Source organism: Lissotriton helveticus, chromosome 2_1 (assembly GCF_964261635.1).
Source record: "Lissotriton helveticus chromosome 2_1, aLisHel1.1, whole genome shotgun sequence".
Lineage (NCBI taxonomy): Eukaryota > Metazoa > Chordata > Amphibia > Caudata > Salamandridae > Lissotriton > Lissotriton helveticus.
Genome location: NC_136059.1, coordinates 72,510,665 through 72,527,494, shown reverse-complemented (window position 1 = coordinate 72,527,494; position 16,830 = coordinate 72,510,665). Strand labels below are relative to the sequence as shown.

The 16,830-nt window shown below is 48.2% G+C and overlaps 1 protein-coding gene across 12 annotated transcripts in view; it reads left to right on the top strand.

Moving 5' to 3' along the window:
• Positions 1-16,830, top strand: part of LOC144817722 (homeobox protein not2-like) — a 1,386,394-nt gene that overhangs the window by 623,813 nt on the left and 745,751 nt on the right. For all 12 annotated transcript variants that reach the window (XR_013606946.1, XR_013606951.1, XR_013606947.1 and 9 more), the window contains one exon: positions 10,930-11,093. The gene's annotated coding sequence lies outside the window, so the exon portion shown is untranslated. The remainder of the gene's footprint in view (positions 1-10,929; positions 11,094-16,830) is intronic.

Below are 16,830 nucleotides of genomic sequence, written 5' to 3'. Positions count from 1 at the left end.
GACTGCCTCATCTACGATGGCCTCGTCTACGATGGCTCATCTACAATGGCTCATCTACAATGGCTCGTCTACGACGGCTCGTCTACGACTGCTCGTCGACGACGACGGCCTCGTCTATGACTGCTCGTCAATGACGGCCTGTTTAAGGCGTCGACGATGGCCTAGTCTACGATGGCCTCGTCTGCGATGGCTTGTCTACGATGGCCTCGTCTACGACTGCGTCGTCGACGACGGCCTCATCTATGACTGCTCGTCTACGACGACCTGTCTATGGCGTCGACGATGGCCTCGTCTACGATGGCCTCATCTACGAGGGCTCCTCTTCGATGGCTCATCTACGACGGCATCGTCATCGACGGCCTAGTCTATGACTGCTCGTCTACGACGGCCTGTCTACGGCGTCGATGATGGCCTAGTCTACCATGGCCTCGTCTACCATGGCCTCGTCTACCATGGCCTCGTCTACCATGGCCTCGTCTACCATGGCCTCATCTACGATTGCTCCTCTACGATGGCTCCTCATTGACGGCCTCGTCTACGACGGATCGTCTATGATGTTGCCTACGACGGCCTCGTCTATGACTGCTCGTCTACGACGGCATAGTCTATGACGCCGATCTCGTCGACGGACCCGTCGACGAGGGAAATTCCGACAATTTTGGAATGTCTTATAATGTGGTAGAGAGGGCTGCTCAGCGTTTTAAGATCTCAATGATCTCTCAAGAACCGGTCTGCTTCTTGTATGACTTCACAGAACCTCTCAAGAAGGCAGTACGGTCAATACCGATTATCGATTACCTATAGTCAGAAGGGGTAAAGGTCATGCAGAACCCCTCCTCTGTATCACCAGTGATCCCTCAGTTGGATAAGAAGTATAGGGCGCCAGATACAGCACCCGCGTGTTTAACAGGGCATCCTAAGCCGGACTCCGTGGTGACACAGGCGGCCTAGAAGACCTCCAGGAATCCTTCGGCCCCTTTGTCGCTTCCTCCTGGTAAGGAGGTAAGAAGAGTGGACAACATTGGGAACAGGTTTTCCTCAATATCGGCAATGACGGTAAAGGCCACGAACGCCCTAGCGCTCTTGGGACGCTATAATAGGCAATTGTGGGCACACATAGCCCCATAGCTGTCGGAATTGCCAGATTCATCCAAAGAGGAAGTAAAGAGGATTCTGCTAGATGATGAGGCATCGACGTCAGAAACTATAGACTGCGCAATGGATATCGCTATGACAGGGTTCCGCCAGTTGGCTGGAGCAGCAGTCTTGCGGCTCCAAGGATGGCTAAAGGCAACCTCTTTCCGTCCTGAGGTGCAAACAAAGATTTTGGGCATGCCATATGTTAGCCAGTTACTATTTGGCACGAAAAATTGATGAAGCAGACACTGCGAGACCTTTGGGCACTCTTCAGTATAAGAACCAGTCCTGTTGTAGAAATAGAGGAAGAGGACAGTCTTCCTACAGAGGAAATTATTAATACAGGTCTTCCTGCCCTTCAGGCCAGAGTAGACCGCAATACCAACAGCGCCAACAACAGCAAAACAAGCAATCCTCTTTTGGGAGGTCGTCCTTTCAAGGTACAGGACAGCGGAAATAACAAAAATCTATGGCTGCTTCTATGAGAGATCTCGATTATGCTGCAGAAAGGAGCAATAGAGAGAGTACCTCCATCTCAGAAGGGAAAAGGGTTTTATTCTTGCTTCTTTTGATCCAGAAAAAAGACAAGAAGTGGAGACCAATCTTGGACCTTAGGGCCCTCAACAAATTCCTAAGAAGTAGTCGTTTCGCATGGTAACGATCCAGGAGGTCTTGCAACTACTGTAACAGCAGGATTGTAGGGCGCCCTAGACATACAGGACGCTTACTTCCATATCCCAATTCACAGGAATCACAAAAAGGTACTTGCGATTTGCAGTAGCGAGCAGACACTTGCAGTTTCGCGTTCTGCCCTTCGGGCTCAAGTCTGCACCGCGCATATTCACGAAATGTCGTACCCCGGTGGCGGCATATCTCAGACAGTGCCATCACCAAGTCTTTCCGTATCTGGATGACTGGCTGGTCAGGACTCCATCCTTAGAAGACGCGTCCAGGTCTTCCAACGCCTGTTTAAAGCTTTTCGATTGCTAGGGTCTCACCCTCAATCAGGAAAAATCGGTCCTACAACCTTCTCAGTGCATCAGTTTCCTAGGTGCAACCCTGGACACACGGTCAGCAAAAGCTTTCCCATCCAGAGAGAGGATGTACAAGCCCCTTGCACTATCTGCTATAGTAGCCTCGAAGAAAGTCTTGACAGTCAGTCACTTCAAATCCCTCCTGGGGATGTCAGCCTGTATCCTCCTGATTCCTCACTGTCGACTACGAATGAGGAATCTACAGGAGGCGCTCTTGAAGCAGTGGGTCCAATGCACAGGGTCATTTGACGACCACATAAAAGTGAATCCTCAGATGGTCGGAGCCCTGCAATGGTGGATGTCATCTCAAAACCTCTCTCAAGGCTTGTCATTCCTGCTTCCGGCTGCTCCTCATGTTCTCACAACAGGGGCCTCCTTGGAAGGCTGGGGAGCTTTTCTGCAAGAGCTACAGATAAGCGGGTAGTGGTCTCCTATGGAGAAGAAACTACATATCAATCTGCTCGAACTGCGGGCAGTCTTCCTGGCCCTTCAAGCTTTCCTGCCAAGAATAAAACATTCCCTGGTGCTCATCCGGACAGACAACACCACGACTAATCACTACCTCAACAAAGAGGGAGGGACACGCTCACTGACACACTATCGCGAGTTGCACAAAATAATCTGGAATTGGCTCATACTCCACAATATAACCCTAAGAGCGGAATATGTCCCAGGCACGGACAATGTGCTCTCCGACTTGTTGAGCAGGCAGAAAACATCGTCACACGAGTGGGAGCTAGATCAACAAATTATCGACCAGATCTTCTCCAGATGGGGCACGCCGCAAATCGATCTATTTGCGACGACAATGAACACCAAATGCCCACACTTCGCAAGTTGGCATCCCCAGTCAGGGTCTCTAGGGAATGCATCTTCCATCGCATGGCGCAACGTCGTTGCGTACGCCTTTCCGCCATTCCCGATGCTTCCCAGAGTCCTCAGGAATATTTTGGTGGAACCTTGTACTCTAATTTTAATAGCCCCAACTTGGCCGAGGCAACATTGGTTCACAGAGCTCCACCGTCTATCCCTGGAGCCGCCGGTCCACCTGGGCAGTATCTATCTCTGCTTACAATGAACAACAATAAAGTTCAACATCTGGATCTGAGGTCTCTCAGGTTAGTCGCCTGGCTCCTGAGTGCAGAGAGTTCCACAATCTGAATATTCCACAAGACTGTAGACATTCTTGCCAGAGCAAAGGCGGATAGCACGACCAAGACGTATTCCCTGAAATGGAAGCGCTTTTGTGTTTGGTGTGCAGATCACGGGATTCGGCCTTTCTCCACATCACCGGAGCAAATATTACCTTATCTATTACATCTGGCACAGTCGGGCCTAGCCCACTCCTCCATTAAAGTACACTTAGCAGCAATATCTCGTTATAAAGAACTTCAACGAGTCCATCGCTCTGGTCAAGCGGATTGATTAAGCAATTTCTAAAACGATTATACAGATCTTTCCCGCCAGTAAGGATGTTGCCACCTGCCTGGCATCTCAATGTGGTTCTTAACCAGCTCATGAAACATCCGTTCAAAGCAGTACACAGAGCTGACCTAAAGTATGCCTCGTAGAAATCAGCACTCCTCCTGACGCTCACATCTGCAAGGGGGGTCAGTGAGCTACAGGCGTTTTCAATCCAGGATCTTTTTCTACAGTTTAATAACGACAGAGTAATCCTGAGAACCAATCCTAGGTTTATCTCAAAAGTCCCGTTGGACTTCCACCTAAATGAACCTGTGGTTCTGCGTTCCTTCTTTCCGAACCCAAGCACGGCAGCTGAGAGATCGCTGCTTTCTTTGGATCTCAAGCGATGCTTGAAGTTTACACTGACAAAACGAAAACATTCAGGAAATCTAACCAGCTATTTATAGCTTACAGCAGACCTAGAAAATGTCTACCGCTTGCTAAGCAGAGCATCTCCAGATGGTTTTCTGCAGCCATTGCTTTCTGTCATGACCAAGTTGGACAGCCATTGCATTCCAAAGTGAGATCGCACTCCACGAGAGCCATGTCCACTTCTTTAGCTCTCTTTCCAGGGGTGCCAGTCATTGACATTTGCAGGGCGGCAACATGGAAGTCGCCGCATACCTTCACTTTGCACTACTGCCTGGATATGGAGCTGATGAATGATGCAGCAGTGAGACAATCAGTGTTACGCCATCTTTTCAGTAAGGTGAGCCTTCCTCCGTCCCTCCATCCTACTCTGGTGTGCCCATTTCTTTAGTAATACTTATTGTGGAGGTCTAATGATGGTTCATGCTCGCATGATGCGTCTTATCTAAGGACTTGTATATGCTGTTCCATCAGAAATGTGCACTCTGCATTGCTTGCTACTCTGATTCAGGCATGTGAATCCATGAAAGACACCCATAATACTGGATAAGAAATGCGTTACTTACCTGTAACTGCAGTTATCCAGTATTGGTGTCTTTCATAGATTCACATGCAACCCTCCCGCCTCCCCTGGAAGGACTCACCTAACTCTCTCAGTGTCACGCCTACTTAGCTTAGTGCGTACGAAAATCTGAGGAACTGAGGCTCCTGCCAGGAAGGTTCTAGAGGGAGGTGATAGCTGATTGGCTCTTCTCTAGAGTTTGGTCCTTTTTACAAAAGGACATGGATATGTTACTAAGGTGAGGCCTTTAGGCCTACTATTCTCTATGTATGTCTATAAGACATTACTTTTCTATGTACCTGAGACTCCCGTCTCGACGACGGGGAATGATTCAGGCATGTGAATCTATGAAAGACACCAATACTGGATAACTGCAGTTACAGGTAAGTAACGCATTTCTTCTCAAGCATAAGAAATGTACTGCTACAATCATAATACTGGTAATAAAGTACAGAGTATATAATACGAACAGTATTATAAAGTAGTACTGTAAAAGCATGATATGGTTTCTAAGACATAAATTGCATTAAAACGGATAAAATGCATACAGTGTTAAAATGATGGCTAAGTACTCAACTGCTGCTTCTAAAATACGCCTACCCCGGTGTACCTGACCTAAGCCTAGCACAAGGGAAGAAGTTAGTGAAGAGTAGTTTAAGTTTAGTATCTTCTGCCAAGAATCTAATCAAGAATTCTCTAAGGATCTAATCAGCTCCGTACCTTGGTTTAGAATGAAGGAGGTCTTGTATCTCTCTCTCAGGACTCGATATCCCAGTAACCCGCAAGGGTAGCCTGGAAACACTGCAGCTGGATTTCTCGGCAGGAAAAAAGACAGAGTCTCTCAGTGCATCAGCTGGAGATTCGGCTTCCTTCGGCACTTGCTGCTGCAGAGCGTCGGGCAAGTAGTTAGTCAATCTGCTCCAAACCACCGTGTGTTTGTCTGGGCAAATCTAGGCATATTTATACTTTGAAGGTGCCGAGTTTGACGTGTGATTGGACTTAATAACGTCATCAAAGACTCAGTTCTTCGAAAACTCCATGATTTCCTAGATAAATTAGTATTCAGGCAAGGGGATGTCCCTAGCTGCTGAAGGCAGGTTTTTCTAAGAAATCTTTGCTGATTCTTGGAACATAGTGGAAGTAGCCATGCCGTATTTGGGTTGCATAGGCTCAGTCTAAATATGGCAATGATTTCTATGCCTATATAAGGATCAGATAATCTATACCTATATAGGGGCATGAATCGGAAAAATTGACACTAGGGTCCGAGATTCATTTACAACAGAACCATGCCTCCATAAATTCTGCCACCTTGGCACCCTCACTGTGTTCTGGTAGGCCAATGACGCGGATGTTGTTGCGTCTATTTCTGCCCTCTGCATCTTCCACCCGGTCTAGGAGGCCTGTAATCTGTTGCTGTAGCTACCGTACCGTTGTGGAATTTGCTGTGACTCGAGGGTCTAGGTCCTTGAGGGATTGTCCATGGTCCTTGGCGGTGTCAGGCAATTTTCCGTGGTCCGCCCTGAGTAATGTAAGGCCTGTGTTGAGCGTGCCAATCTGTAGTTCGAGTGCTGCCCTGGAATCTCGAATTTCCTTGAGAATTAGATCATGCTTGTCGGTTGTACTCTCCAGCAGCTCCGAGGATATGGCCCTTGGTGAGGAAGGCTGGCTGGAGAGCTCCGCCATGGTGGAGAGGGGGCCTGCTCCTTGTTGGCCATCTAGCGTCTTCGCCCTGACTCTGCCCATGATGCAAGTTCACCGTGTTGGCGTAGAGTGATCTCTTCCAAGTGGGTGACTAGAAGAAGTGTTGGCAGAGCTCTGTGTGGTTATGGAGGAAGGCCCAAACCACCCCCTGGTAGGGCCGTGAGTGTATGCCACTGTCAGAATTGTGCCATTTGAAAAGGGGTCAGTTGACTGGGAGGGTCCCGCGAAGGAATCGGTGGAAGCACCCTCCCGCAGAGTTACCGGCAGGGTTGTCAGACAAAAGGACCGTGCTATAATTGGCAAAGTCAAGATGGCCAGTGCAGATCCCAAAGCCAGGCACAGACAGCTATTGGGTCGGGAGAGGCTGCTTGTTGATGGCGCTGTTTGATTTTATCCGGTCGTGCCTCTCCCCACAAGTCCAAAGCTCCGTGGAGCGTAGCGGGGCCTCCTCAGATCGCTCCAGCTGGTATGAAGGCCCTGTGCTGGCGATGCAGGCCCCACCTCGGGTGCGCGTGTGAGTGCCCGGTGGTGTGGCAAGGATCAATAAAGGGCCTCCGCAGTGGTGTCGCCCGCTGTGATGGGGGAGCAGTCCTCAGTAGCCGAAGTGTGAAATCAGGAAAGTGCTTGGTCACTCCGAAGGGGCCAGCAGCCCACGTTTAACTCCTCTGAGCCACCCCAGTCCCCAGACCTTGAGGGGGGGACTCTGCGGCGTACCCCTACACAGAAATCGGGCATGGGGCAAAATGTCTAGGCCAATGCGGGCCGAAGCAGGTTTCTCAACTCACCACCTATATCCCTGACGGGTCCTCCAAGTGCAATGGTGCGATTCTCCCCGTCGCTGGGGCTCCAAACTCTCCTGCTTCGCAGTCCGTAGGGTCCCTCAGGGCACACAGCAGAGCAGGGGACTCCAGCGCATCGATATTGAGATCCCCGGTCGTCTGGTGGCCGGGTAAAGCGGCACAGTAGAAGTAAAACCCTCCGAGGGACCGGAGCTCTACCAAGACTCGCCCACCATCTTAGGCGGCTAGCCACTCCCCTGTTTGATTATGAATTGTTAATAATGTTTTTTATTAATTAGTAATAAATACGGCCGGGGAAATACGACCCCTAATTCAAAGAACTGGTGTTGGATATTATTACTGATGATTCCTTGGGGGAGAGGTTTGGGGACAGAGTTTAACTGATCATGTCAAGGGAGGAGACTCGGCAATACCAGGCCATATCCACAGGGGACACTGGGAATTCGGTTATGCCGCCAATATGGCAGTTGTGCCGGTCCCCAGTGTACTTTCCCGGTGAGGTAGGGGGAGGCGGGCCCGTGCTGGTGATGCGCGGGGGTCCCCCCTCTCCGCCCTCGCTCATTGGCTGAGAGGGTTTTGCCCCGGAAGCAGTTCAAGTGCTTCCGGGGCAAACTTAAGGCAAACAGGTCCAGGATCTCGCCGGGACCTGTTTCAACTGGTTCGGGGTTAGAACCCCTTTAAGAACACCAGCAGAGCGGCGAGAGAGCCTCTTCCTTCTCCACCGCTCTGGCAGTGACTAACGCCCCCCCCACTGCTTGTGGAGGACTTCGGGAAGCCTCCTTGTGGTTTTTTCTTTCATCACCCACCATCCCCTGAGACAGCAATGTTTAGAAAACTTTATGTTGGGCTTGTGTAAAAGTTTTACTTATCAGATCTCAAGCAGAAAAGGGTTGTCAAGTTTCCAAAGAATGTAATCTATTATGCTTCCCTTACAGGAAATATCAATGTTGACGTGTTTATGTCTCTGAGTATCCTTGGTCTGCAGTAAGGTCATGATTGCTAAAAAATATTTACTTCTCTTAGTTGGCATCCGATTGTTTAACAGGGACGCCTGGGTGGTGAGGGGGGACAGTGGTCCTCATCACACTCCAGGAGGCACTAATGGCCGGTAGGCTGAAGGGTATGAGGGGTAGGAAGTCCTGCTTCCAGTAGGCCGCTTGGGCCAACCCCTAAGCAGGCGCATTGGGTGCCAACCGGGCACAACATCGCCTTCTGGTTCATCAGGGTATGCACCCCATATGACTTGGAGTCATGGACCGAACCAAGACACTAGAGGCACCACTTGTGGGGATTTGTCAGACATTTGTTTGTGACAGTTCCTGTGAGACTTAAACCCTGTAGTTTTGGGAAGGGACATGTTCCCCTGCAAACTGGAACGACATTTTTAAAAGAAAGGCTTGTCAACATATAAGAAAGAGCAGGAACTGCCACCAGATCCAAATACTAAGGCACGGAAAGAAAGCAACTGATGTCAACGTGCCTGGTGCGGTTTCAGCCGTGACTTCTGGGGCGGAGCAGCTTTGATGTGGACTTTGTGGAGCCACATGACACCACCCACAGGTGTTCAGAAGAGATGCCGAAAAAACTTCCGGATCCAGTCTGGCGCCTGCATTCATACGCCATCCATCAGGAAAAAAGGATATCTCAATGCAATGATTCTCGTTTTATAGGCCTCTGATATTTAGGTGCAAATGCTGTCCTTGCAGAACTCATAAAAGTTCACAAAGATGCAGGACATTGCAGGTTATCATCAGGTACATAGCAGGAAGGAATGGGTGTTGGGGGCGGATTCTTTCATCACTCTTCATATTTAGTATACTTTTGAAATAGGTGGGAAGGCTATATAACAACGCCATGGACTATTCTTTCACTGCGCGATTATTTGTGGATATTGTGCACCAGCAGTCGGCTTCCAAATGTTTTTTTTTTCAAGTATGGGTTTCCTCACATCACACTTTGTGTTCCCTGCCTAATTTCAGAGCTTTGAATCCATTCAGGTTACACATCTTTGTAGCAGCTTCGCCCAATCTTAAAATGTTTGTGCAACTGTGGTTACACAATATTGTTACACAATATAAGCTTTACATTCAAGGCACTCAAAAGAGGGAATGTCCACACGCAGGCAGTGCTTAAAGTGGAAATACGAAATGGAAGTGCGGGTATTCCTTGTCCCAGCCAGAGTACCTCTTTGCTGCTGAGTAGTGTTGGTACTCTTGCCTTAAAAGCAGTGAGGACTGCTGGTACTATCCCTTGCAAATTAAAGAAGGGCTGGTACCGAGTATCTAATAGAACTAGCCCACTTAAGCACTGTACACAAGTAACATCAACAATTCGGCCTCTTTCATATCACCTTCACGAGACTACAAATAAACGCGGGCAGAGGAGAGACGTGCGGAAGAGCAGGGAAAACAGGCGAGGGCCACTGGGCACGGCAGCGCATCGCTGTCTTTGAATGTTACATAAAAAGTGACACCATATGCCTGACATTCTGAGACCTATGCATCAATACATTCAAACAGGTGAAAGAGAAGAGATCCTAGAAAGCGTAGTTCGGCTGGCCAAAGGGAGGTTGAAGGCATTTCACAGCTTGTTAGATAATCACATTCTGCACAAGTCCCAGGATTTGCAAATCTAGCCTGGCAGAGACCCCCAGTTATCCCGCTTCAGATACGATTAGTTGATCCAGTTACGTGTTCTTTTTTTGTCTCTTTGCATCCTGTTGCTTTATCTGAATTGTGTTATTTAAGTTGCATTAGTGGTCTTGTAGTTGTAGACTTGCAAAACTCGAAGTGCCGGAACACAAAGACAAAAGTCAAGCCTAGATAAACAATTTCCATCTCGCGTGGCACACTTTCGGCGCTGTCAAATGTTGGACACACTCTCTTCGCAATGGTGCTTTCGCGGCCAAGGGCTTCCAGCTGGAACTTGCCAGGCCGTTTGTGGATTGAAGCCAGACAGCAGATACACAGGCCGCAGCGGGGCGTCCCATTCTAGACATGCCCCGAGGTGGCAACGCTGAGGGCAAAGACCTTGGTAATGGGCCGCATTCCGCCCTTGCAGGAGGGCGGATCGCGCCTGAGCATGACAATGGCTTGGGTTTGCTTTTTTATTATTCAGTGTTTCTATCATGCATTCGCGCGCCCTCCTAAGGACCCCAGCTCTTTGGGCTGCAAAAAGCGCCACCTTTGATCTGGGGGTCTCCCATTCATTAGGAGGACGCTCGTTAACTCGTTCACACATTACAGAGCTCTTGTCAGGTAATAGAAGCCGGGGCTCAACGCCCAAGTATGGGGGTGAAGGGATAATGGGCTGTGGGGACATCTGCTCAAAGAGCGGGCGGGGGAAGGTCGAAGCTCAGAGTTCACCTGCGCCCCAGCCTCCAGGCCAGGCTCGCTCACCCCAGCACGTCCCTGGACTGCTTTTAAAGTTACACCTCATTTTAAAAAAGAGCATTTAAAAAGGTCAGAGAAACACGCGCACTTGTCAAATGCCCCAGTGCCACACCTACACCTCCGGATTGTTCTTACTTTTTGAGTCAATATCAAACTGCATTTTGGGACTTGTAGTTTTGTTTCTAACATTGCAAAGATGGGTCTAAAAACGACAGCACGAGTAGCGGAACTTTGTTTGTAGTAATGAGGGATGAACTAGCCCCAAATGAACCATCTATATAACTTGTAGAATTAATCAAATAACAATTGATGTAAGTGGGGGTCCCAGAAATTGTAATAATGGATTGATTGCATGCGGCCGGAGTTCAGAGTATGTAATAACCTGCTGATGATTGACTGAAATTGGTATGCACAATATGAATAACACGTGTTAAAGAAATAAGTAAATAATACATACAACATTTCAGCTTTCAAATGACAGGTGGCTGAACACCAGGACTCCTGCAAAATGTCGCACAGCAGCATACGGGGCTATTTGGCAGCTAGGAGAAAGTGAATCCATTCTAATTTGCATAAATCTTCAGTTTATCGACGTACAGCCCCTTCACGAGGAAACTCCTGGTGACTACAGGTACATTTCGTAAGGGATTATTGGTGTCAAATAGTTACTTGTTTTTACTCCCGATGCTACTGAGTAACCCACTGTCCCAAACTACCAATTTAAGACACCAGCTCTAACTTGTTAGAGTTCCGTTGTTTTTCCCCACAACTTACATTGAATCAGAACATATCATCTCAAAGCCAGTTTTATCATAAGAAGCTGCAAAACACGTTTAAAAGTTTCAAATCGTTTAAATGTGCTTTTTAAAGAGCGCCACCTGATCAATAATGTTCATTAAATTAAAAGTTATACAGAGACTCTTAATTGATTGAATATAGACTATCTTGCATCCAAACAATGACAGAATCCCGGAGGAAAACATCAACTGTCTCAAGCCTGTTCGGTATTGTGCTTATATTGGACCTACATATTTATTTTTCTATTTTTTTTAACAATTGTCTGTATAACACCTTGCTGCCTTCGGATTAAGCGCCACACTGACATTATCTAAATAGAAAATGTCACATGGGATACACGAAGCATTGGGTACACATTCATTTTTCACATTTATGGGCCCACGTGTCCCAGCGTTCTTAGACCTGTTGTCTAAAAAGCATATGGCCAGGTATCGCCGAGGCCCACCCCTGCAAAGACACTTGACCTCCCCAACACCACCTCCCATCACCCTCACATTGTTATTACACTACAAATAACGTTATTCATCTTTGGGTTAGAAGTCGCAAACTTCTGACCATATTTATCATGAGGACAAAATAACTCACAGAAAAAATCACATAATGACACTTCAAAATTATACACAGCAACCCAAGAAAACATACAATATTATTTACATTTTTGATTGATGCCTAACCTTAACATAAACGCAAATACATTACATTCCTAACGATATCTAGCTTTGTTACTGCGTATCCAACATTGGGCCTTCGAGTGAGAACATGACTGGTCCCAGCAGCGTCCCTCTCAACTAATAAATAACACTTCCCTCCACTGTCGAAGGAACCTGGGTGGGTCTCTCCGTAGGGAAGGACCACGCCAGCTTGCACCCCCAGGGTAAGATTGGGCAGGGGGCTATCTGCCCACCAGGTTACCTACCTCGGGCACCCCCCTGAACTCCTCATTATACCAACAAGGGCCTGTGCTAGCTTGGTGCCCTTTGCGCCTGTGTGGGGTTGGCCATAAGCAGGGCCACTGGAGTTATGCGAATGTGCAGCAGCAGTGATTTTGGCATAATTAAAGATTAGCTGCATTTGCCATCTAATCCATCATCAATGGCATAATATCCAGATTTTAACAAAAAAACTGTGTTTCTTGAGTAAACAGTTCAAAAGGTATTAACATTCAACAACATATGCTACGGCACAGTGGAAGGCCCTTTGCAAAGCTGGACTGATCACCTTTCTGTTGCTTTTTTGCGATACTTGGATGTTAAACTGGTTCTAATAAGGTCGAACCAATGCCCACAGAGTGTTACTAAGTTTCTTATGCATAATTTACTCACCCACTGCCGCATAATTTGGGCCTCTCCTGCTGCATTATTTCAGTAGCCATGAACATGAGAGCCTGCTAGAAGCGAGCACTCCGACCCCGCATCCTGCAGCGTCTAGCCGCCTAGCTACAAGCACCCACTGGAGGGCCCCACGCAGGGCTGGACTAGCCGTAGCGGGCACCGGGTATTTCCCCGGTGGCCGGTAGGGTGGTGGCCGTTTTTGTTACTGGGGGCTAGTTTTGATCCTATTCAACTGGGACCACAGAAGTAAAATCACCTGCCTACCTGAAGGGCCGACACTGACCTCTGCTGAAATAAACATCTGCAGAGAGCCTTCTCCTTCCAACCACCAAGTAAAAGCCACCAAGTAAAAGGAGGTGGTACCCTATGCTCAGTGACTGGGTGCTATAGCCCCGTGTTTTACACTGTTGAGTGAATTTGTGTGTCTACCCCCAACCCAGTGGAAAATCTCTTTGCAGAATAGTGTCTGCCCGTCCACCTCAGTGCTGCCCTAAAGGTAAAGATGGTTTAACCATCATTTTTAGGTCTCGCCTATTCTATCCAGTAGGGCTGATAGGCGAGATTTATAGTAACGCTTTGGAAAAGTCTACCCAACAGCGGATCGCGTACAGTTCATGTGAGCCAGGCGCGTGCACATCGCCAGCAACATCTCGAACACCATTTGTCAGAGCCTCAGCATCAGACTTCAAAGGAAGCCACTCTCCCGCCCCAGCATCAGACTTCAGAGGCCTGCGCTCCCCCGCCCCCGCCACAGAAATACAGAGAGCTTGTTGTGGTTCTTGAAGGGCTTTCTCCTCCCTGCTTTTGCAGGCAGGCCATGCTCTCCCACAAAGTTTATTATTTAATTAGCCCAGCAGCCTCTTTGCTAATAATGGCCCCAGGCTTTTCTTTTGTTTCCTTGAGATGCACGGTTGCCGTGATTCTTCAAAAGTAAAGAAATGGAAAATCTTTTCTATTTCTTTACTTTCCCTAAATCAGATGTCATTTCTCCGCAGCCCCAGCGAATGTGGTGCCTCCCTGCTTGGCTTTCCAGCAGCAGCCCAGCTCCTGTGTCAGACCGGACTCCCACAGCCTCACCTCTGAGGAATGCGTTCCCTTGCCCCCGCCGCAGCAATGCAGAGAGCTTGTCATGTTTAACTTTGAGGCAAGCTTGTTTCAGTTTCGCGCGAGGCAATTCTTCCCGTCCCTCCCCCCTCCCACAGTCCGATGCATTCTAATTCGCCCCCACCCCCTCCCCGTTCGTGCCTTCAAATGTTTGTTTTCTTCAGAGCCATGACGTCGCTGCTCGCCCCTCACCCCCACAGAGGCCATTTACAAACTTCTTCTCGTTTCGTTTATATTAAGTGCGAGCTCTAGTTTTCCCTTTTACTGCTTGCTGGTGAGCTTGATTTCTACTTCTTTCATGTGGTCGCTGGACAGGAACATCTGAAGTGAATACTTGCACTGCTATCGACTCCGTGTGTTTGCTTAGCTTGTAACACTTCACATTCACTGGTTAAAGAAGTTTATTATCCTAACAAGTTTACAGTGAACCGCTGCGGCGCTGAACAAGGCATTACCAATGTTATCAAAGGACACATATATTTGATTTACAGCCACAGAGGCCATTTACAAACTTCTCCTCGTTTCGTTTATTTAAAGTGCGAGCTCTAGTTTTCCCTTTTACTGCTGGCGAGCTTGATTTCCACTTCTTTCATGTGGTCGCTGGACAGGAACATCTGAAGTGAATACTTGCACTGCTATCAACTCCGTGTGTTTGCTTAGCTTGTAACACTTCACATTCACTGGTTAAAGAAGCTTATTATCCTAACAAGTTTACAGTGAACCGCTGCGGCGCTGAACAAGGCATTACCAATGTTACCAAAGGACACATATATTTGATTTACAGCCACAGAGGCCATTTACAAACTTCTCCTTGTTTAGTTTATTTAAAGTGCGAGCTCTAGTTTTCCCTTTTACTGCTGGCGAGCTTGATTTCCACTTCTTTCATGTGGTCGTTGGACAGGAACATCTGAAGTGAATACTTGCTCTGCTATCGGCTCCGTGTGTTTGCTTAGCTTGTAACACTTCAGTGTTTACTTTCAGGCCTTTATGGACAACTGTTTGCCAGAGTCCCAGGGCCTGTTCAAACTGGAGCCGGTCCAGCAGGGTACCATATTAGACAGGGTATACTTATGGTAGAGTTCCAAGTTCTCAGCTGCAGGCATGCGAAAGACCTCTTGTGGACCATACCAAAAACGTACAGTGGGTTTATATCCCGGCCAATGCTTATCATTGGTTGGCTCTATTTTTACATAACCACCCCACACCCACACACCTCCCCACCCCCACCCCCACACACACCTCCCCAACCCCACCCCACACACACACCCCCACACACACACACACCCCCATGCACACACACCCACACACACAATCCCACACCCCCCACACACAACCCCACACACACACACCCCACACACACACACCCACACAGCCTCCCCACCCCCCACAACCCCCCCACACACACAACCCCACACACACACAACCCCCACACACCCCCACACACACAACCTCACACACACAACCTCACACACACAACCCACACACACACACCACCCCACACACACACCCACCTACACACACCACACCCCTCCCACACACACACCCACACACACACAACCTCACACACACAACCCCACACACACAACCCCCCCCACACACACACAACCCCACACACACAACCCCCCACACAACCCCACACACACACAACTCACCACACACTCAACCCCACCCACACACACACCCCGCCCACACAACCCCCCCACACACACTGCGCCCTCACACTACTTTAAGCCACACACACTGCACACTCACACACTGCGCACTCACACTACTTTAGGCCAGACACACTGAGCCCACACACTACTTAGGCCACACACACTGCCCCCTCACACTACTTTAGTCCACATACACTGCGCCCTCACACTACTTTAGGACACACACACTGTGCCCTCACACTACTTTAGGCTACACACACTGCGCCCTCACACTACTTTAGGACACACACACTGTGCCCTCACACTACTTTAGGCCACACACACTGTGCCCTCACACACTGCGCCCTCAAACACTGCACCCTCCTACACTGCAACCTCACACACTGCACCCTCACACACTCTGCACCCTCACACACTCTGCACCCTCACACACTCTGCACCCTCACACACAATTACACTCTACTGAATACAACATACACTCTACACAATACCACTCAGTGCCACATAATTCTATGCTACATAATTACACTGCGCTCAACGCAACATACACTCCAAATACCACTCACTGCCAGATAATTACACACCACATAATTACACTCTACTGAATGCAACACACACTCCACACAATACCACTCAGTGCCACATAATTATGTGGTTCATACTTACAATGCAACATACACTCCAAACAATACCACTCAGTGCCACATAATTACACGCAACACAATTACACTCTACTGAATACAACATACACTCCTCTTAATACCACTCAGTGCCACATAATTATATGCTACATAATTACACTGCGCTCAACGCAACATACACTCCAAATACCACTCAGTGCCACATATTTACATGCCTATCTATTGCCCTCTCTCTATCTATCGCCCTCACTCTATCTATCTATCGCCCTCACTCTATCTATCGCCCTCACTCTATCTATCGCCCTCACTCTATCTATTGCCCTCACTCTATCTATTGCCCTCACTCTATCTAACGCCCTCACTCTATCTATCTATCGCCCTCACTCTATCTATCGTCCTCACTCTATCTATCTATCGCCCTCACTCTATCTGTCGCCCTCACTCTATCTATCGCCTCACTCAATCTATTGCCCTCACTCTATCCATTGCCCTCACTCTATCTATCGCCCTCACTCTATCTATCTATCACGCTCACTCTGTCTATCGCCCTCACTATATCTATCGCCCCACTCTATCTATCGCCCTCACTCTATCTATCTATCGCCCTCACTCTATCTAACACCCTCTAACTATCTTTCGCCCTCTATCTATCTGTCTATCGCCCTCTATCTATCTATCACCCTCTATCTATCTATCGCCCTCTATCTATCTATCCATCTATCTATCTATCACCCTCACTCTATTTATCGCCCTCTATCTATCTATCTATCTATCTATCTATCTATCTATCTATCTATCTATCTATCTATCGCCCTCACTCTAACTATCGCCCTCACTCT